Raw genomic sequence first — 22319 nt, 5'->3', positions numbered from 1 at the left:
CTGGGGTACAGGAACCACCTCAGGTGGAAGATATTGTTTCCCCAGTAGCCAGCGACGTGGAGGAGCCACGATCTATGGCAACTAGTGATCTGGGTGAGGTGGCCCAATCAGCACAACACAGTGCGGAGAAGGAGGAGGAGGTGGCCAACACCACAGGCAACAGCATGCACGAAGACCAGGACAATACCCCACCGATGCAGGCTATCCCCCTCTACTCACTGGAACATGGCTCAGGTGGCTACAGCTCAGTGGATGACATGGACCAAGCTGTATACAGCCCGGGAGCACATGTGGGAGGGGATGGCAGCCATGACCCAGGGCGTCACCCAGTTGGCGGCTGCCATGGCCGAACAGAGGAATGCAGACAGAGATTCGCAACTCACTCCATCCACAAGCACGACCCCGGCAAGCTCCACCCAGACAATCCCAGTGCGTCGGTCACTGCGCTGTTTGCGCCGCACAGACCCTCAACCTTCTCCTTCAAAAAGGGGCCGTTAGCCAGACTTTCATGTGCATCGCAGGAGGTAGTCGAATTGTAGTTGCAGTAGGGGCAGTTGGGGTGTGGGGGTGGAGGTGTTGGGGTGGGGGTTGGGGTATTGGGTGTGGGGATTGAGGTGGGGGTGCTTGGATGGGGGTGGTGTGGTGAATTTCATGGGATAGGGTGGCACATTGAATCAAGGTAATTGTACATAGTTCACATCGATTTAATACAGTTGCTGTTCCCAAGAAAAACACATGACTGGACATTGCTTCTTGAGTGTGTGTCAATTTAATGTTTTGCAGTACCCAGTGCCCAGTGTTTCCCATGCCCAGTGCCTTGTGTTTCCCAGTCCATCAAAAGTATTGTGCAATCAATTCTTGGTGTGCTGCACATCTTTCATTCACATTGTGCCGTGGGGGGTTTGCAGCATCTTCCCCATTCTCATCCTCATCTTCAGGTGTCATCAGTTCCATGTCAGGGGGCAGGGGTACTTTGCACCAGATGCACATGTTGTGCAGCATGGCACATACCAACACTATTTTGCCCACCTTCACTGGTCAGTATATGAGTGCCCCACCAGACCTGCTGAGGTAGCGAAAGCAGGCCTTCAACAGGCCAAAAGTCTACTCAATCCTGACACGAGTATGTGCACGTGCACGGTTGTAGTCCTCTTCGTGCCTGTTGAATGGTTGCTTGATGGGGGTCATGAGCCACGACTTCAGTGGATAGCTAGCATCACCTGTATGGGAGCAATAGAAAGTGTCCATGTGAATATTTTGGTCATTCCTTGTGTGCACTGCCTGTAAGGTGTTCATGGTCACAGGCCACAGACTGTTCCTGGCTGCACTTTAAATGTCCTTATAGTGAGACCCAGGTACGTGTACTTAGTTATGATCCATGGTTGGGGGGGATGGGTGCTGTTCACGTCTCAGTGACGTTTGCATCAGATACAGCACTCACATAAATTAAGACAAAAGGTCCATGATGTACTCACATCTGATGGGTGTGTTGCTAATGGGAATTCACTATACATGCACAGTGCATCATGATACATTTGTCTGATATGCTTTATGATAGACAGTGGTTTGCTCATCATGCTATTGACTACTTGATGTCACGATGTACATGTCCATCTACACTTTCCCCCACATGACAGAGGCACAATGGCATTGGTGCTATGGTCTACAGGTGGTAGGTTACGTTTCTGTGATGGGGCTGGGTGTGTACTGGCATGGTGGGTCTGAGGTACTGTGGATGGGTCCTGCACCACTCGATCATATGTTAGTGGTGGTAACTGACTGATGATTGCAATAGTTTCCATGCTTGACAGATTGCATTTTGAGGTGTCCCTTAAGGTGCCTGGACAGGTATACTGGTCTGCGGTGTACCAGTGGTGTGGGTGCAGTGACAGACAGAGATTCCCCTATGTGGAGGTTGGAATCATCTCAGGCATGGCTGCATGACCCGTCGGGATTCACGTTGTTGCGCTCATGTATTTCATGCATTGTGACTGCAGAGTGGTGCATTGTGGTACGTGTGGTTCATGTCTGATGATGATCCAGATGCATGTGCTGGTGTGGGAACTGTGTATGTTGTTTCCATTCATGCACAGCTGTTTCAGCATTCCACATCTGCATCCATTGAATGTGTCCCACATTCTGTCAAATGTATTGGGGTCACAGTTTTAGGCACCCAGGGCGCTGTGGTCCACCCCCAATTGACACCCCTCATGGCCCAGCCAGCAGTCAGGATGCCTGTGCTTGTGGTCCTTCCCCCAAACAACACCCCTCATGGCTCTGTGGTTGGACTTACCAAGCAGCCAGGTACGTTGTGCAGTGTGTCGTGCTATGTAGTGGGGAAGCGTGGATTTGCGCAGCACCATGGCATCATGTGTGCAGCCCGGGAATCTTGCACAGCAATATGTTATGATTCTGCTTGCATCTCACTCCATCTGGAAATTCAGGGAATCTTAGAGCTTCCTGTTGCAGTACACTACCTCCACAGCATGCCAGACTACCAGCTCCACGTGGGTACAGTCGAGGACACCTATTATGTTTGGCATGCCTGCCAGTGCATAGAATCCTATTTTGATTGCATTCACCTCCTCCGCAGTCCATGGTTAATGTTTGTGGTGACTTCCGTGTTTCAGGAGGTCGTCTAGTACCTGGTTGAGAATAACGGGAGAAACATGGTTTTGAGATGCCATGCAGCTGGCCCAGTGTGCCGATAAGTGCCTGTGGCAAGGAAGTGTAGCACAGACACTACCTTCAGAATGGGGGGGGGTGGCTGTCCGGATATTAATGAGGCTCACCAGGTCATCATGAATGAGGTCCACTATTGTGCATATGGTGTCTCTGTCCAGGCACTACAGGGCGTGGATCTGTGTAGGGGTTAGGTCAAATGTACTGGCCCTTTGGCGGGGGATTGGTGGCTGCCTGCAGGGTACATGTGCCTGCACTAGTGGTATGTGGTACTCCTTCTCCTAGTGTGCCTCTGCTACATTCTCTGGTTCACTGCCTGTTCAAGTAGTAGCAGTGCAGGCATGTCCTCAAGCCCCAGGATTGCAATTGCTAATGGTAGCATTGTGGATTTGAGAGGGGTGTGGTGTGTAGGAGTGCTCCTTTTGTGTTGTGCCAGACTCCATTACCCCCCCCACCTGTGCTGATTGTGTGCACCTGTGGCAGGTTTCTGCACAGCAGATTACTATTAATGGCTGCCCCACAATGCCAGTGTTAATGGCATCATGGCAACCATTCTTAGTGGCATGTCTATGCCGGTGATTGCATGTCTGTGTGACTTGTAATGTACTCTTCCTTGTGGTATGCCGGTGCCACAGGCACGGTGCCGCGTGTCCGTGCACATACCGGCAAGGAGTGGCCCGGCAGCAGTGGGTCCCTGATGATGCCGGTGACACCGGCATCGCGGGTCGTAATGTTCCGGTCCGGTAAATGATGCTGGTATTACCGTACCAGCATCGATTTTGCCTTACCACTAACCTTGTAATGAGGCCCTATCTATATTTCAACAAATGCAGATTAGAACACTGCCAAGACCAATCCCAAGCTGCAATGCTAATAATGAAAATGGCTTACATTCTTAAAAATTCAACATTAATAAAGTTGATTCCACAAATACACTCCTATGGAACCACTCAGGGCAACCCCCACAAGCGATAAGTTATCGGCAAGGAGTCTGCCCAACTCATTTAGCCTCTAAGGATTGATAACGCAAGCACGAAAAGATAACTACATTAAGAAGCGCCTGGCCAGCCCTACTTTATCTCACAATCTACAGAACCAGCCTGAGCCTTCATTCTCACCCCAAAAGAGATGGAATATTCATCAAAGAACAATTCCAGCCAGTCATCCTTTACGAACAGCCTGTAGAATCATCCAGTTGCTGTCTTGTATTCTGGCACCACACAGAAAGGATGTGTTACAGAAGGCACATAAGCCTGAGTTTGCTTTTAGTTGTCATTCTTTCAGGTGTCCTTATGTTTACACTTTTCTTTAATGTTTATTTTTAGACAGATAAATAAACAGACAGGCTGCAACATTTGAGAGACTGTTAAAACTGTAAAGAGAAACAAACTGTCTCTATGATATACTAATTTCATGCACTGCCTTATTTAAACTTTGGTGTATTTATTGGTTCTGTCATGATTGGTAATGCATGTATACCCTGATGTAGGGTGCATTTAGTGTGTTGGGAGCTTTTCATGTATAAACTTCCATATATATGGATGCAGGGGGAGCTTGTGGGAGTTCAAAACCTCTGCCCTCTTTCCTAGAAATAATTCAAGTTATACGGCCTCATTACGAGGGCAGCAGTAACCCACTGGTGTCCCCGTAACACAGAATCTGCCACCTGATATCCCAGGGCTGATGGCCTGGGATATCAGGTGGCACAATTGGGAAGTCCCCATTCCTGTGGAGTTCAATAGGACTCCACTGGAATGGGTTCACAGAAGCACTAACACTGATGCTAACAGTGCCGGTGCTTCCGTGACAACTACTTTCCGGGGCCAGTGCAGGACTGCCGGGCGCTATGGTCCTGGCCGACAGAGTTGTGGCTTCCAGTCCGGAAAGGGTGCCAGTAACTTGCAAACAGCACCCTTATTTCCAGACCGGCCAACTCAGAATGAGGCCCATAGTCATTGGTACACCGATTTTCCTTGTCAACCCCAGAATACCCTCAAGGGAAGGGGTGTCCTTGCCTAAAAATTCAATTCCTGTCAGTGCTGCCCAGACCTGGCCTTTAAGCAGAGGGTTGCTGATTTTAACTGAAGTTGGGGGTTTTGGTGGCAGGTAGAGAGGTGCTGTGTTAAATGAAAGCAAGTCTAATTTCTAATAGAAAAATGCACTCTTTCCTGTGTGTGAGAAAGTGTCCCTGATAGAAGAACAAGTTTGTATTGCTCTGGGGTGATGAAGGAAGAAGGGTTCTATCAATCCAAAGTAGTATCAAAAGTCTGTTGTGATTTCAAAACTGTTAGCAATCGGTGGCGCAAGCGAGAAAAATCAAGCGCACGCGTGCATATCGCACGCAAGCGATTCATGGAAGTCTGTGCGCGTGTTTTTCCTGGGAGCTGCGCCGAAACCTCGCTTGGTGCACATGTCACTGCGACATCACGAACGCCGTGCTCGACGCGAACACCGAAAGCGCACAACATGTAGCGCACACACCAAAAAAGGGGCGGAACACGCAGAATGGGGAACAATGCATGAAAATGAGGTCGTAACTGGGGAAGTACTGCTGGGAAATACATGAAACGCCCCAACGCACGTGAACAACACGTATTCATGGGATCGAATAGGGAAATACACGGACAGGGGTAAACTCGTCCTACACACCAAGCCACATGGAAGCACCCCCGCGCAGTATAAAAGTGTGTGTAAACAACAAACATGCATATACAGCTATGATGAATGTCCCATTTCTCACAGCTGTGATCGTGGGACACCGCAGGAGGAGGAGAATAGCCAGGCCTATCATTTTTGTGCCCAGGACCAGCCTTTTTGGGATGCCTGATGACGAGGTCTATGGCAGGTATAGGTTTCCACCTCATATCATCCTAGACCTGGTCACTGAGTGGGAGGATGAACTCACATCACCCACCTTGTGCTCCCAAGCACTGAGCCCCTTGGAAAAGGTGCTCAATGTCTGCATTTTTTGGCCACTGGCTCATTTCAGCGGACAACTGCCACAGTTGGGGGCGTCTCACAGCCCACACAGTCATGCTGCCTACACCAGATGTTGGCAATCATGACTGCGCGGCCCTCAGTCCGCCGGCACATATATATGCCCAGAACACCTGCAGAAAGGCAGGCCGTGGTCAAGGACTTTTACAGGGTGGCACACTTCCCCAAAATGCTAAGTGCCATGGATTGCACCCATGTGGCCTACGTCCACCTAGGGCCACTGAGAACATCTACCGCAACTGCAAGCACTGGCATTCCATCAACATACAGGTTGCATGCGATGCCCATGGAATCATCACCTCTGTCTATGCAAACTATCCTGGGACTACCCATGAGAGTTTCATTTACAGAATGTCCACCCTGAGCTGGGACCTGGAAGCTGGGAAGCATGGCAACACATGGCTCATTGGTGAGTAGAAATGTCTGTGCACATGCATGCATGTCACACAAAGACAAATACACAAACCCAACTAATGACAACCATCATCACCTTCCCAGGGGACAGTGCCTACCCTCTGAGCACCCACATGATGAAGCCAATACGGAACCCCACCACACCACCCCAGGTAAGATACAAACCAGCCCATATTGCAACCAGGGCCATAGTGGAGCACACATTCGGAGTGCTCAAGTCACGCTTCCACTCATTGTGTGCATCTCTAGGTACTTAAACATAACCAATCCGGTGTGACCTAAAGGAACACATGCCAGGTGCATATCTCACCACCCCCCTGAAAAACAGGCCATGAAAATCACTGGTATGTCACCCAAACCCTCCCAAACCCCATTACCCTCGTTGGACACACCATGACATGGCATGTAACACCAAAAGAGAAAACCAAATGCAGAACACATGACAAATTAGTTATGAAGCGCCACATGATAAATGGAAACAAGCCTGAGACAATCACACCCGACATGGAATCAGATGAAATGGCTGACCAACAACCTCCCACACATACAAAGTCATTCACAAATGCATGCCACCGGTGGTACCATCAACAAAAGACAGAATGCCTGTTGGCATGCACATTGGGCAATCCAAATCCGCAAATCCCAAAACCGCGTGCTGTGTCCCCCCCCTGAAACACATTGCTCAGCACACAGCACAGTAAGTGGCCATTGTGTTGGGGATATGCCTTGAGCATCATATAAAAAAGGACAAGCAAATAAAATTACCCAGTGACGCATGTACATGATCCGAAAATTGTAAGTGATCATGCGCTGAATGGACACAGCATGGCAGAGAAGGCAATCTGTGTGCATGTGTGGGCATGGATGGGTGGTTGTATGTGTGGTGGTGCATTGTGTAAGTGTGTGTGTCAGTAGGGACATGCACTCAATACATTCATGTGAAATGAAGTGACCCTCAGTGTCCTGTGCACATCACATGTGAACATTGCCCATGTGGACACCCCAGTGTGTTAAACCACACCAAAACCCTGACACCTGAAAAGTAAACCCAACACAGGAACATCCATTGACCAGCAAAACACATCATGTACATAATACCCCACATTGACAATGTCAGACAGTTACCAATCACTGTAGCCCAAGCGTATTGTCAGGCATCGAAATCCTCTCCCTCATTTCCTCATCACCTTGATCTTCAGAAGAACTGTCTCTGGGGTCTGTCGGCTTCTTCCTTCTAGTCTACCTGGCTTCAGGATCCCCCTTGTCCATGGTTTTCCTGTTCTTCCTTTTGTGTAAATGGGGTCTAGCTCCCTCAGAGGCCACCTTGACCGGTGAAAATACCAAATTGCAGAGAACTCCAAGGAGCCAACCCCCCAAACCAGGGAAAAAGCCTCAAGGCACCAAAAAACCCTGGACGAGTCTCCAGTAGATGACTTGAAGTTGCAGAATATGGGCAAGTACATGTCCAAGCTAAATGATAGAATAACCTCCAAGGTTGCACAGTTGTACAATGGTTCAACAGGATGGGCAGGAACATGAGAAGACAATAATCAGTGAGGATGCCACAACTGATGGGTAGAGCTGAAACCTGAGTAGAAAATAACCAAGGAGGCTGGCACAACTGGATGGTTGAGCAGAAACCCAATCAATCCTTGATAGCGTGAAGGGAGAAAGGCAGAGACAGCACATGTCTGGAAAGGCAGAGTGAATGCGAGATCGCCGGAACCAGCTGACAGCAAGTTTAGAGCCAGAACAGTTGAATGGCTTTGGTAAATGTCTGAAGTCAACATAAAGGCATGGATATAATAGATGAAAGATAGGAGGAGTGAGAGAGATGAGCGAGAGAGAGAGAGATGCTGTAGTACAGAAGTGTGCCGAGGCTAACCGAGGCAGTGTACGAGTATGCGGAAAGAACTGCCCGAGAAACAGGTGGACAGATCTGCAACAAGGACAGTAGCAGGAAGAAAACCAGGGACCAAAGGCACCAGAGTGTGAAAAGCAAGTAAAAGAGCTGGAGTCCAGTAGGAAAACTGCGTTGTCATGCAGCAGCGAAGTCCAAGAGGGAAGACAGATACAACATGCCGTCCAAATGGAATGGAGCATAGAAGTAGTTTAGGCGGTCATCAAAGGTGAGGACTGGATCGTGAGTTGTGGTTCTTGTGTCACATTCCTAATGCTTCCACCTTTGCCACAATTCCCAGGGGGTGAACCTAACACGTACCAACTTGACATTGTCACCACCCGGCCCCCTCCCACCATCAGTGTGGCTTTGACAGCTGAAGGGTGCATGCTACCGTCTACATCATGAAGTGCATCAAGCATGTATACAGGCAAGAAAGAAAAAAACATCACACTCAACTTCAATAAAGGCACAGTGCAAAAATGTACACACCAAAATTGGCTGCATGCATGCTGTGGAGAAAACATCCATAATCCCACTAGGGGTGTATACACAAGTCGTACTGCAGACTGGCCACAGATATGACAAAAGTCCAATGCCCCTATGTAACTTGCTGTCACACCGAACCATGCTTGCAAGCCCATGGAAAGGGGAAGCAGGAGTGGCATATGTGTCAGGACCACAAGCCACAAACACATACACAAGACAAGCTTGTATGGGACCCAGCTGGAACACACAGTGGATGGTTTCAAAAGCCACAAAGCACCACACCGTCACATGAATGTACAATAGACAAACAATCTTATTAAAAAAAAATGCCCACATACTACCCAGGTGGGGGAGGGGTAGTACCCAGGAGGGGGGAGGTACAGGGTGCACCTCAACACCCACATGCGATGATGTTGAGATAAAAAAAACTCCATGGGCTCAAAGCCTGCACAGCCCGACCTGTATGGAACATAAGTCATCCTACTCACCCTCTGGATGGAAATCAGAAGGTGGACATGGCACAGTTGCCTGACCATGCCTATCAGCAGCTTGCCTCTCCATGGCAGCAAGTATGTGGGTCTGTTAAGCCGGGTCCTGTGCGACAATGGCACGTAGGTCAGCATGCAGCACCTCACGTGATACGCGTGCTTTCTCTTGCAAGGTAGCACGTGTAACACGGAGTTCTGTCTGCATGGCCTCACATGACATCTGGAGCACCTCCTGGCATGCACGTAGCTCAGCCGAGATGGTGTTCTCAAGCTGCTCCAACCTCACTGCTGACCGCTGCCTCTGGGACATGTTGAGCAAACCCAGAGTAGATATGAGGGATTGGTGTTAATCCCTCAGGGCCTCCCTGTGTGCCTCTGCCTGAGCAGCAAGTGCTTCATGCAGAGACACCATTTCAGCCCGGCGTGCCCTGTTTGAGGCTTCCATGCCCAGCCTGAGTGAGCGGCACGTGGACTGCGCTGCCTGTTGCGGGAGCTCTACCTGCCTATCAGGGGGGAGCATGGATTGGGCCACACTTTCCCTGCCTTGAGCAATCTTCTCAATTGCTGCCCCCTGTTGCTGTGAACTGGCATACATGGATTGCTCCCACTCAGTATTCCCTGGTGGCTCACGGCCACCACGTTGCCGGACATTACACCTGTGGGACCCAAGGAGCTGTGGTCCTTGCTGGATTGGCACCGCCCGCAGCTGCAGGCCTGCATCCCTCTGTTGACATGATGCCCCAGGCATATCAGCAACTTTTGTGGAGTGTGACCGTGTGTCCAGAACCACTGCAGGCAGATGTTCCAACACTGCCTGGCCCCTCAGTGCAGGTGTTGCGGACAGAGTTCATCCACATCAGGATCACTCACCGGCGACGAATCGTCATGTTGTGCATCCAACTCAGCATTGTGCTCAGAGTGTTCATCAGAGCTTGACTGATTGCTAGCCCTGGACACGACGGTCTGGAGCACAAATGGGTTCTTGTGGTCTACCAACCCACGACCCCCACTTGTGCTGGGTTGCTGATGTAAAAGCAACCCTGTGTCTGGAATGAAATCCCCATCCTCTGGCTCCATTGCGTCATCTCCTGTAACTTGAACAAAACAAACATGAGTACACATGTCAGCAGCACATAACCCACACACACATAGACATCACTACATCGACAGCCAACACATGAAGCAGACATGTCACACACAACTCAAATTCCGGCATGCATCCATTGGCATTGATATGCAATGGCATCCCGAAAGCAGAAATGGATGTGTGTAAATTGCAAAGCCTACACAGGTACTGAATGTAGTATATCACCTACATCACACACCACCTCTGGCAGGTGAATATCACAGGCTGAAATGACAGATGACAACAAAAAGATGGCACGTAGCATAAGCATGTTTGAACAGCCAAATGGCCACAGCTGCAAGTGAATCAAAACACACCATGACACACATAATATGCATGTAGACATGCATCACTAAATCATCATCACCAATATAGCTTCATCGATCTGCAGCTCGGCCCGTACCGGGCATCATGGACCCTGAAGACATAGTGAATGTCCCGAGCAAAGCAAGTGCCTTCAACGAGGTATGACGGACCATAACGCCCAGTACGCTCCGAGATGCCGGTCCATGAGGCCTCTAGAACACCCTTCAGGGCCTGATTCAGCCCTTTGTGCATTGAATGTGCAAAAGAACATGATTTAGTGTGTCAAATCATCATGCCCAGGCTCCACCAGTTTTGCTAAGTGGGACTGGGCGTACTTGGAATGCACAACAGTGCACCTTCAGGATTGTGCCGGTTGAACATAAAGGGTGCAATGCTGAAATCTCAGCAGCATTTCCGTAAAATAACGACATATTAGTTATTTAACAAAAATGCTGCTGAGAACACATGTGAAAATAAACACTTTCACACACACCAAAATAAGTAACTGCAATGTTGCACTACACAACGTTGAAGCTGCTTGCATATATATATATATATATATATATATATATATATATATATATATATATATATATATATATGTGAAAATGTTCAAATACACCCGTGTTCATATACACCCATATGGTATATATGATCGACATTCCATACAGCAAAGCAAGCAGCTTCAACGCTGCTTGCTTTGATGTATGTGAAAGTGTACACATACACATGTGCAGGCAGCTCCACAGTAATTACAACCTGATGTGGGCTATAATCAATCTGCAGGCTATACCAGTTAGTATAGCCCGCAGATTGACCAATCAACTTTGCTAAACCCCTGCTAGGGTGTTCCAATACAGAGTACATGTGTCACAGGATGCACCTGTGCTAGTGCATTTCATAACAGTGAAGGGATGGAAATCTGAACATACATGCCAGGTCACTTTGACATTGCAGCAGTGAGTAGGCATCTAGAATGGTGTAACATGGCTCAGAAGTGGGTGGGTGCAGTGCAGTACATGTGTACGTTACTAACAATCTACATCGACAAGTACGTTTTGATGTCAATCACTTAACATGCCGGCAGTGTAAGGGCAAGTTCAGCCATCATGTGCAATGTTTTGTGCAAAATAACTGGGTTATATGGCTACAGTTAACCCCGCCCCCCTTAGTGAAAATGAAGGGAGGCATTGCATGGCAACGAAAGGTTGACCAGAGAACAGTGTACTGGCAGACATTGTTGGCTAGCGTCAATTACATCATCTCAGTCAACTGACACCACAGCAGATGAGAATGGGACAGTAAGCAGGACACATGATGAACCGTCAGTAGTACACCCATTCATGCAGAAAGCACTACACCAGTTGAACAGAGTCAGGGGGCCTGCAACAGGGGGAGGCCTGTGCCCCACACAGACAATGACACCCTAAAGATGTGTGTGATGCAGGACTGAGCCAGAGTGAGCATGGAATAGATGACCAAATGCCATGATACGTATGTAATCCCGGACATGTTCTACAATGATCATCCTGCCAAGGACACATAGGAGCATGCACATGTAGCATCTGCAATCTGCACAGTCCGAATGAGAGACCCTGCATCAAGGACAATAGATGTACCCAACAGTATGTGTCCTGGCAGGTTCGCAGGGGGAAGTGCGCATGTACAAACGAGCCTGGAACAAGCCATTGCAATAGTCCAACATGTTACCCACCAGTGCCATGGTGAAATTGAGGTGCAGGGGGGGTGGAGGGACAAGGAAGCATGCCTGCGTGGAGTACCCGCATGCAGGCTGAACACACATGCACGTCAGTCATGCGATGACATAGTCCTAGTGCTGAGTTGAAAGACACCACAGGCTACATGCAGACAGGTCAGTGAGCTGGAACATGGACCGGAGGGGCAGCCGGGTTACTAGCATGTGAGTAGGGTGCATGTGTGGTGATGAGGACAGTCCCCATCTGCTTCGCATGTCCATCATGCATCACAACAGGCACGCATTAGTGAAGCATTGCATGACTCGCACATGAGAACCATGACCACATAGCATGTAGTGGAGGTCAAGCACAACACATCACACAAGCAAACAACACATGGGCTGGACAAACACGCAACAACACTCACCGGATGGGGTATCATAATCCTGCATCTCTCCCACTCCTTCGATCAATTGTGCCAGGATGAACTCTGCAGCGATCTCCTCATGCAGAGTGAGTTCTTCCTCCTTAGGTGGTGGCCCACTGCCAGTCACCTGAGTCATGGCATAATTGGAGGCACTCTTTTGCTTAGCACGGCGTCAGAGGTCATCCCAAAGTGTTGTGCAGTCCTGAGCTGTGCGCACCTCACATCCGAATGCACTGACACCATCCGCAACATGCTTCCAGTGTGCCCAACGCTGGGCAGGCGTAGAATGGCAATTTGGGCCCACTAGCATATTGTGTTTGTGTTCTGACATGTAGCCCACAAGGAAGTCCAGTCCCTGCTTGTTAAAAAGGCTTCTTCCTCGATGTGCCGGAGGCAGGAGCCGTGTTGGGGGTCCAAGCCTCTTGCGCAGGAGCAACCTTCCTCCTCTTGGGCAGTGGTACGGACCCTGACTGGCAAATGCCGCCCTGATCAGTAGGGGCAGTGGCGCTGGTGGACTGAACCAAGGGAGTGGCAGGTGGAACTGGGATGGAAGCCCTGACTTGCATCAGTGGCTGCTGGGTGCTCTTGACAGGACCCAGTGCAGCAACAGCCAGTGTGCCAAGGTCTGTGACAGACACAGTCCTGGCTGGCAGACTCACAGCCGGGGTGGTGTTGGCTGCATCTGCCCATGCAGTTGCCAACACCCAGCTGCTTGGGGCATCAGATGAAAACACTGCCCCAGGGACATGTGCATCGGTCAGAGCTTCCATGCACGCAAATGAAACTGACTGCCGGGTCACATGGGCACCAGTGTGAGATGCAAGAGCTGCATATCCCGGAGCCGCAGGGGGTGGTGGCATGACTGCACCAACACGTGGCAGAATATCCCGCCAAAGTGGCAAAGTGGCGCACCCCTGCCTCTTCCCCCTCTACAGTCACCCTGCCACCCTGAACTCCCCCTACTCCCTGGTCACCCCGCCAACATCCCTGACCACGCCCACCACATGGAGGATGCTCAACTGAGGTGCCCCTCACCTTTTGTGGCCTCCCAGCCATGGCACGGATGTACTAGTGCCAATGGGTGGTGTACACTACAATTGTCCTGGGGTACGTGATGTAAACAGCACCGATATGCTCCTGCAAGGCTGTATGTGACCCCTGTGAGAAAATGACAGGTCATGCAACATTCAGGCACCCCAAATCTGCAATAAAACCATTCACACAACCCCGGTAGCCCATGTGTGTGGAATTAGCCTCCCGCAGTACGCGGTGGCACATAGGGACACAAAAAACGCAAACATGTGGGACACACAGGCTACTATGACCTTGAAAACGGGTATGCGATACACACGGGGACCCACAGTGGGAATAATAGCATGAGCAACTCACCATCTGACTTGCGTGGGAAAGAAAAACACACGTAGGCAAGACCCCTGCCAAAAGAAGAGGTACGTCCTCGATCGGCTGTGAAGTGATGACGCGTGAACAAGAAGTAGCAACACACGCATCAGTCTCCACGAAAAGCACTTACAGAAAACTGCTGGCCAGCGCTCACCTTTAACCCGTGCCGAGAGAAACACCCGTGCGCGTAACGTCACTTACACGATTACGCGCTAAGGCCCTTTCCTCGAATTACACACTGACATGCTGTTTTTTCATGTGCTAAATCACTCTGCATTAAGCTGGCCACGTGACAACACACGGACGACCATGCTCCTGCCCAGAAGGCCATTTTCCTGCCCCCCAGATCCCTGAGCAGCCTCCCACGAGCCATCGGCTGCTGCCTATGTTCCCTGCTATTTGGTGTCTGCACATCAGCCATCTGCAGGGGTCCAGTTTCTGTGACCACCCCTGCTGGAACAGAAAACTCCAGACTGCTGTTCCATCGCTCCACAGCCCAGCCCCAGGACCCAGTTGCCCACCCACACCTGCCTCGGGGGTTGCCATGTTGGGGGAAACACCATCTGAGACCCCTGGTAATCCCCAGCCAGAGAGGCAGAGGGCTGTCAGCTTCTCAGCCACAGAAGTTGGCATTCTGGTGGAGCAAGTCCTGGGGCATTATGATTCCCTTTTCAGATGACCGTGCGCCAACAAGGAAGGATGGAAGAGGACATGGTCGGACATCGTGGTTGCCATCCACGCGGAGAGGGTGGCAACCCACGACTTGAAACACATCCAGAAGCGCTGGGAGGAATACAGGTCCAGGACCCTCATGAATGCCCGGCGCCTCTTGTGTGCAGCGGATGCAGGGGGCGCCAAGTCCAACTTGTCATCGACCAGATGAGGGTCCTGGAACGCATCAACCCAGTGCTTCACCACCAGGTTCTAGAGATGCAGAACCGTCTGGAGTCGAGCGGTGAGTGTCTGGCCTGTCCCATTCCATACAATGCATGTTGAGGTGTGGCAGGAGTCTGCAGCTTGGACATATGTCTGACATGGCCCATATATGGATTTGTGTGTGTAGGGACATGCCAGTGCTGCATGCAAAGTTTTCATGCAAACTGTTGCGCCCGGCTACCCTTGGGTTTGGCGCGCATTAACAAATAAACAAACAAACAAACAAACATGTGAATCAATGTTAGGGAGAATTCTCTGTTTAGGCTGAATTTCCTAACATAGTGAGTCCCCCAGCAGCTTTGCTGGATTCCTGGAGTTTGTTTTTTTCATCCTGCCAAGAGTGAGACTCTTTTTCCTCCCACTCTTGGACATGAATGTGGTTGATTTCTTTGAATGTCAATGTGGGCTATGGGGTCTTTTACTCCATAGGGCCTCATGTGTTTTGCTATGTGTGTTACACCGCACCCTCCATGCCGTAACACTGGGGTGTCCTAGAGGATCCCCATCATAGACTCCATACCCTGGGACTGACTACTGTCTCCCAGGGCATGTAAAGTCACCATTGGCTTTACTAGACCTAAATTTACTAACAGAACTAGTACAAACCATCCTATTGTGGACGTACTGGTAGGGGTAATTCGATTACCCCTGGGTCTGTTGTTCGAGGGGGCACTGTCCCGCCCCCCTCGTCGTGTTTTGGCTGGTGGCAGTGGATACTACTTTTTATATTCGACCGCAAATATATTCCTATGGGATTCTTCCCATTGTTGGAGGCTAATACTTTTTCACATTAGTTTCTAACATACCACCGGTTTATTTGTCTTAAATAAATCCACCGGTTGGTATTTTCTGCCAGAACTCGGTTTTTAAAATGGCGTATGTGTTCGCCTCTGTAACTCCGAAACCAAAGGTTGAGCCCTTTGTTCCACTTTTGGCGGGCTTCTGCACAGAAGACCTCCAGAGTGGTGCCATTCTGTCTGGGTACCACAGGGGGCGTGGGAGGGGGTTTGGGCACCCTGGACTGAGTTGCTTTGCCAACTCAAGTCGCACTCTTGTGTGATTGGCCCGGGTGGTGAGCCGCCCCACTCACCAATTAGCATGTTTGATTGACAGCTAGGCTGAATGAATGGGGGATTTCTGCATAAAAGCAGGGCTTTTGGGACTGGAACTGCAGAAGTCGCCACAGGACCTAAGAATCTGACGAGGGTAAAGCTGAGCCGACCTGCAACGACGACACCTCCGGTGGAGCCCTGCTGAACCGATTCACCACTTCCCAACGACAGAGGAGATCTCCCTGCTGGAGAGTCTTCTTCCCCTGACTGGTGGGAACAACCAGTCCCTTGCTTTTTCTTTGCTTCCAGGACGTCTAGTGGTCGAATTGCCTGTGCTGAGCACCCCGGCAACCGGATAGCCACTGGCGACTGTACCGCGACCAAAAGGTGGTGCCTTGTGATTGAGCACTCCGCGGCTGGTCTCTTCCCTGGTGGTGCAACGATCTTCAACTTTTCCTCGACGACGGGATCCTCTCATCTTCTGGCAAAGCCCCGACTTGCATCCACCACCAGGAACAACTGCCCCTGCCGGAGCTGTCTCTTCACTCTCAAGGTACTGTGTCGGCCTGGCTTCCCTTGAAACGGTTAGCGTGAGGTGTCTTAAATCCTTCCCTTTCCATTGGGTCGCCTCCAGACCTTCTTAAACGTTTGTTCTAAACTGGTCCAACCTTTCTGTGACATTTTGCTACAAAGACTTGAAGTGCATTTCCACTGTGATACTTTTGGGACATACAGCCTTGCCTCTCTCCGAGTGGGCCTGACTGCTCAGCCACAGCTACCAAGTGAATCTGTGTGGTACAGACTGCTACCAAGTGGGTTTACTGCCAAATACCTGTAGTCTTAAATCTTATGCAGTGGTCCCAGAGGGAACTGCACAGGTTTCTGCCTAACACTGGTGGCAGCGGTGGGATTCATATCGAGTATACAGTTTAGAGTGCTTTTCAACACTTTAGGATAACTAACCACAAAGCTTGGCACTAAAAAGCAACTTTCAAAAAATATGTCTACTATGGAAGTTTACAGTCAGGAGTCCTTGTCAGGAAAAAATACTGAGAGTTTGAGAGCTCTCTGTAGACAAGAGAATCTTTATGTAAGAGGCAAGAAAGTAGAACTGATAGCGAGATTGCTGGAAAACCAAAGTCTGGGTACTGGTTCAGAGGAACCAACTTCTCCAGCAAATGTAGATAACAGTAATGGTGTTGATCTAAATCAAAGTTCTGATGATAGTGATGAAGAGGCTGAAGAGGAAGGAGAGGCTAATGAAACTGTCTCCCCTGCTCCTCTGTCTGCCTTACCAGCTGTACCTACTGGGCCTATAACATGTCCCACACTAAGTCCTCAAGTCCTTGAACTAGAAAAAATGAAAATAGACTTGGAATTCAGAAGGATTACTGCTCAAACTGAACAGAAACGCCAAGAAATGCAACAAATTCTTAGGCTCAGAGAAATGGAGCTCAAGCATGAGTTAGAAATTAAAAAGTTGTCTGTCGAAACTGCTTCTGTCTCTGGCTCCTCTAGAAGTTCCAGTCCCAAAAGACCCCAGATGCCTAAGGAATTAATTGGTATGTATGAACCAAAGTTGGATGGGTTGGATTGGCTGAGTTTGTTTGAGTACAATCGTGGGCTCCAGAACATCACAGGTAATGAGCTACTTACCTGGTTGTTCTCTAGGCTCCCCCTGTTGCAACTGATGTGGTAATGGAGTTGGGGGAGGAGGATAGGAAAGAGTACGAAAGTGTGAAACTAGCTTTGATAGCTAGATTTGGGAAGACCCCTTCCCAGTATCTTAAGAGGTTTAGAACCCTCAAAAAGCATGATGGTACCCCTTGGGCTACCTGGGTGAGTGAAGGGTTGAAAAACATAGAGAGATGGATTAAGGGTTACAAGGTGAACACTTATGAGGGTATGAAGAATCTTTTTATGTTGGAGTCTATTTATGATGCCTGTTCTCCTGAGCTCAGACAGCACTTGGCTGATTCGAAGGAATTGGATTCCAGGAAGCTAGCTAAGGCTGCTGACTTGTGGGTTGCCAACAGGGCTACTCTTAAGGATTCTGGGGCAACTCAGAAAAAGGATGAGGGAAAACAGCCTAAAAAAGACTCAAAGGAGAATTCTAATAACTCAAATTCCAAAGAGGGCCCCAAACAAAACCATAAGGGTAAGCCACAAGGAAAACCGCAGCAGAATAGTGTATCTTCTGGTACCAAACCAGAGGGAGGCCAGAACAAGCCACCATTCCAGAAAGCATTCGGAAAATGCTTTGTTTGTGGCTCTACTGATCATGTGAAAGGAGATCCCAGATGCAAGGGTAAACCTTCAGGGGTCCAGCTTGTCTCCTTAGCCTTCGCTCCAGAGGAGGAAGTCCAAATGGCAAGTGGAAACTTTCTACTGCTGGCTGATGAACCTATTGGAGTCTCAGCCAGTGTTTCTTTAGTGTCTCTGGGTTTGTGGGAACAACAGAATTTAGATGTCTATAATTCTATCCCAGATAATACTAAAGAGTATTATAAGGACAGTGTCCAGGTGAATGGGCAGGAGACTCCTGCCATCAGGGACACTGGGGCCAGCATAACTGTGGTGGATAAATCTTTTTTTCAGGCTGAGGATGTTGCTAAGGCACCCAAACGCCTGACCAAGTTAGCTGGAGGGCCTGTGCAGATGCTTCCCCAATTACCAGTTTTCATCCAGTGTAACGACATGACTGTGAAGATACCTGTCAGCATACAGAGTGAGGTACCAGGACGAGTTCTGTTGGGTAACGATTTAAAAACTCTTTGAGTTGTGTCTCATACCCCCAGATCTCCTAGTAAACGGTTACAGGAGCTAACCAGACCTGCAAGGGAGAGAACCATGAGAGGTACTCCCGAGGAGATGATGAAGAAGGATATCACTCCTGCTCCACTGGAATTGTCAGCTGCTGTCTCAAAGAAATCAGAAGCGAAAGGGAAATCTAAAACTTCAATACCGAAACCAGCAGCCACCACTTCAGTGCAGCCAACAAGGACTTCACCTCGGTTGTCCAAAGTTACTCCAGTAACTCCCCCTCCAGCTGAGGCTGAGAGGGTGGTACAACCCTGTGTGGTAGAATTAGACTCTGAAGAAGAGCTAATGGAAGGCCAGGAACTCATTGGAGATCTGGATCCTGTTGACCATCCTGAGCTGCAGTCTTTACTGGCAGAAGGTGGACCCAACAGGGCAGACTTCAGTAAGGGACAGAGAGAATGTCCAACTCTGGAAGGTCTTCGCCACCAGGCAGAAGCTCAGGCTGAAGGGCAAGAGCCTGGGAAATAGAGGTTACACTGGGAAGATGGCCTCTTCTACAGTGAACTGACTGAGTCTGAACCTGGAGACTACAAACGACTTGTAGTACCCAAAGAGAATAGACAACAGTTCTTGCAGTTAGCCCACAAGATTCCTTTGGCTGGTCACTTGAGTTTCAAGAAGACTAAGGAAAGGCTCTCTCTCTACTTTTATTGGCCAAAGATGGGGGCCGAAGTAGAAAAACACTACAGGAGCTGCCACACCTGCCAGACCTCTGGTAAGGTTGGAACCAAGAATGTGGCACCTTTAGTGCCTCTCCCAGTTGTGGGAGTCCCATTTGAGAGAGTAGGGATTGACATTGTTGGTCCCCTTGATCCTCCAACCTCCTCAGGCAACAGGTTTATACTTGTTGTAGTAGACCATGCTACTAGGTATCCTGAGGCGATTCCTATGAGGACTGTTACAGCTCCGGCTGTGGCTAAGGCCCTCCTTGGTATTTTTACCAGGGTCGGGTTTCCTAAGGAAGTAATCTCTGACAGGGGATCACACTTTATGTCCCACTACATGAAAGCCATGTGGAAAACCTGTGGAGGTACTTACAAGTTCTCAACAGCTTACCACCCACAAACCAATGGATTGGTAGAAAGGTTCAACCGAACCATGAAGAGCATGATAGGTGCTTTAGAGGAACCCCTTAAACGGAAGTGGGACCTTGTACTGCCATGCCTTCTCTTTGCTAATAGAGAAGTCCCTCAGGAGGGAGTAGGTTATTCTCCCTTTGAGCTTCTCTATGGTCATCCCGTCAGAGGTCCATTGGCCCTGAATAAGGAGGGGTTGGAGAGTGCTCCTTCCCCCAAGCCAGTCAGAGTGACTGACTACGTGATAGGTCTCCGGAGGAGAATGTCACACATGATGGCGGAAGCAAGTGATAACTTGAAAGCTGGACAAGCATTGGTCAAGCACTGGCATGATCAAAAGGCTAACATGGTTGAGTTCACTCAAGGCCAGCTAGTTCTCGTTATGATCCCAACGAGGCAGAGGGCCTTGCAAAACAAATGGATGGGACCCTTCAGAGTTGTGGGCAAACTTGGAGAGGTCAACTATCTGGTGGACTTGGGCAATCCCAAGGAGGCTCCGACAGTCTTCCACACTAACAGACTCAAAGCGTATGTCTCGAGACCTGATGTAGGAGCATTGCTTCTAGCATCATCAGAGGAAGAAGAAGAGAGTGAAGCTCTTCCGGATCTCCTCAGAGGCTTACCTTTAGATGAAAAAATTGAAGGAGTAAATCTCTCTTCAAATCTGACACCTGAGCAACAAGAAGAGTGCAAATCTATGTTGAATCAGTTTGCCTCTCTGTTCTCACTTTCACCAGGCTTGACCCCTTGGGGCCAGCATGACATACTCACTGGTGACTGTCTGCCAGTCAAAAGCAGAGGATACAGAATGTCAGAAAGTGTAAGAACCCACATCAAAGGTGAGGTCAGCAAGATGCTTGATCTCGGGATAATAGAGCCCTCTACTAGTCCATGGTCTAGCCCAGTTGTGTTAGTACCAAAGGCAGGATCTGAAGAACTTAGATTTTGTGTGGACTATAGAGCTCTTAATGCAGTCACCAAGACTGATGCCCATCCTTTGCCAAGAACAGATGAGTTGGTGGATAGACTTGGTTCAGCCAAGTTCCTCAGCACTTTTGACTTGACGTCAGGCTATTGACAAATAGCCCTGACAGACCATGCCAAGGAGAAAACTACATTTTCTACCCCAGCTGGCTTATACCAGTTTATGGTAATGCCTTTTGGATTGAAAAATGCACCTGCTACATTTCAACGGATGGTAAACCAGGTTCTGAATGGGATGGAGGACTTCTGCATGGCATACTTGGATGACATAGCAGTGTTCAGCAATTCCTGGGAAGAACATGTAACCCACCTAAGAGATGTTTTACAGGCTCTTGGACGAGCCAATCTGACCATAAAGGCGAGTAAATGCCAAATTGGACAGAGTAAGGTAGTCTATCTTGGACATGAGGTAGGAGGTGGAGAAATAAGGCCTTTGCTCAGTAAGATTGAAGCTGTGCAAAATTGGACAACACCTACTACTCAGACCCAGGTGAGAGCCTTCTTAGGTCTCACTGGGTATTACAGGAATTTCATTGAGAACTATGGGACCATAGCTTCTCCTCTGAATGTCACCTCCTCTCCAAAATTCCCTAAAAAGGTTAGATGGAACGAGGAGCGCAATCAGGCCTTTGAAAACCTGAAAAAGGCTCTTTGCCAAGCCCCAGTACTCAGAGCTCCTGATTACCACCAAACTTTCATTGTGCAGACAGATGCTTCAAATGTAGGAATAGGTGCAGTACACAGTCAACTGGATGCGAAAGGTAGGGAGCACCCTGTTTGCTTCATCAGCCGCAAGCTGAAGGATCCTGAAACAAGGTGGGCAACAATCGAAAGAGAATGCTTTGCTATCGTGTGGGCTCTGAAGAAGTTTAGGCCATACTTGTATGGTTCTACTTTTGTCATTCAGACTGACCACCAACCCTTGAGATGGTTAATGCAAATGAAAGGGGAAAACCCAAAACTACTCAGATGGTCAATCTGCCTGCAAGGGTTTGATTTCACCATTGAGCACAGGTCAGGGTGTCACCACCAAAATGCTGATGGTCTCTCTAGGATGTATATCATCGACTAGAGGTATGAGATTCATCCAAGAGTGGATTAAATCTTCCTGTCCCTTAGTCTGGGGGCGGAGGGCGAGTGTTAGGGAGAATTCTCTGTTTAGGCTGAATTTCCTAACCTAGTGAGTCCCCCAGCAGCTTTGCTGGATTCCTGGAGTTTTTTTTTTTCATCCTGCCAAGAGTGAGACTCTTTTTCCTCCCACTCTTGGACATGAATGTGGTTGATTTCTTTGAATGTCAATTTGTTCTATGGGCTATGGGGTCTTTTACTCCATAGGGCCTCATGTGTTTTGCTATGTGTGTTACACCGCACCCTCCGCGCAGTAACACTGGGGTGTCCTAGAGGATCCCCACCATAGACTCCATACCCTGGGACTGACTACTGTCTCCCAGGGCATGTAAAGTCACCATTGGCTTTACTAGACCTAAATTTACTAACAGAACTAGTACAAACCATCCTATT

Source organism: Ambystoma mexicanum, chromosome 5q (assembly GCF_040938575.1).
Source record: "Ambystoma mexicanum isolate Mex_15411 chromosome 5q, UKY_AmexF1_1, whole genome shotgun sequence".
NCBI classification, from domain to species: Eukaryota; Metazoa; Chordata; class Amphibia; order Caudata; family Ambystomatidae; genus Ambystoma; species Ambystoma mexicanum.
Note: the sequence above shows the minus strand (reverse complement) of the source record.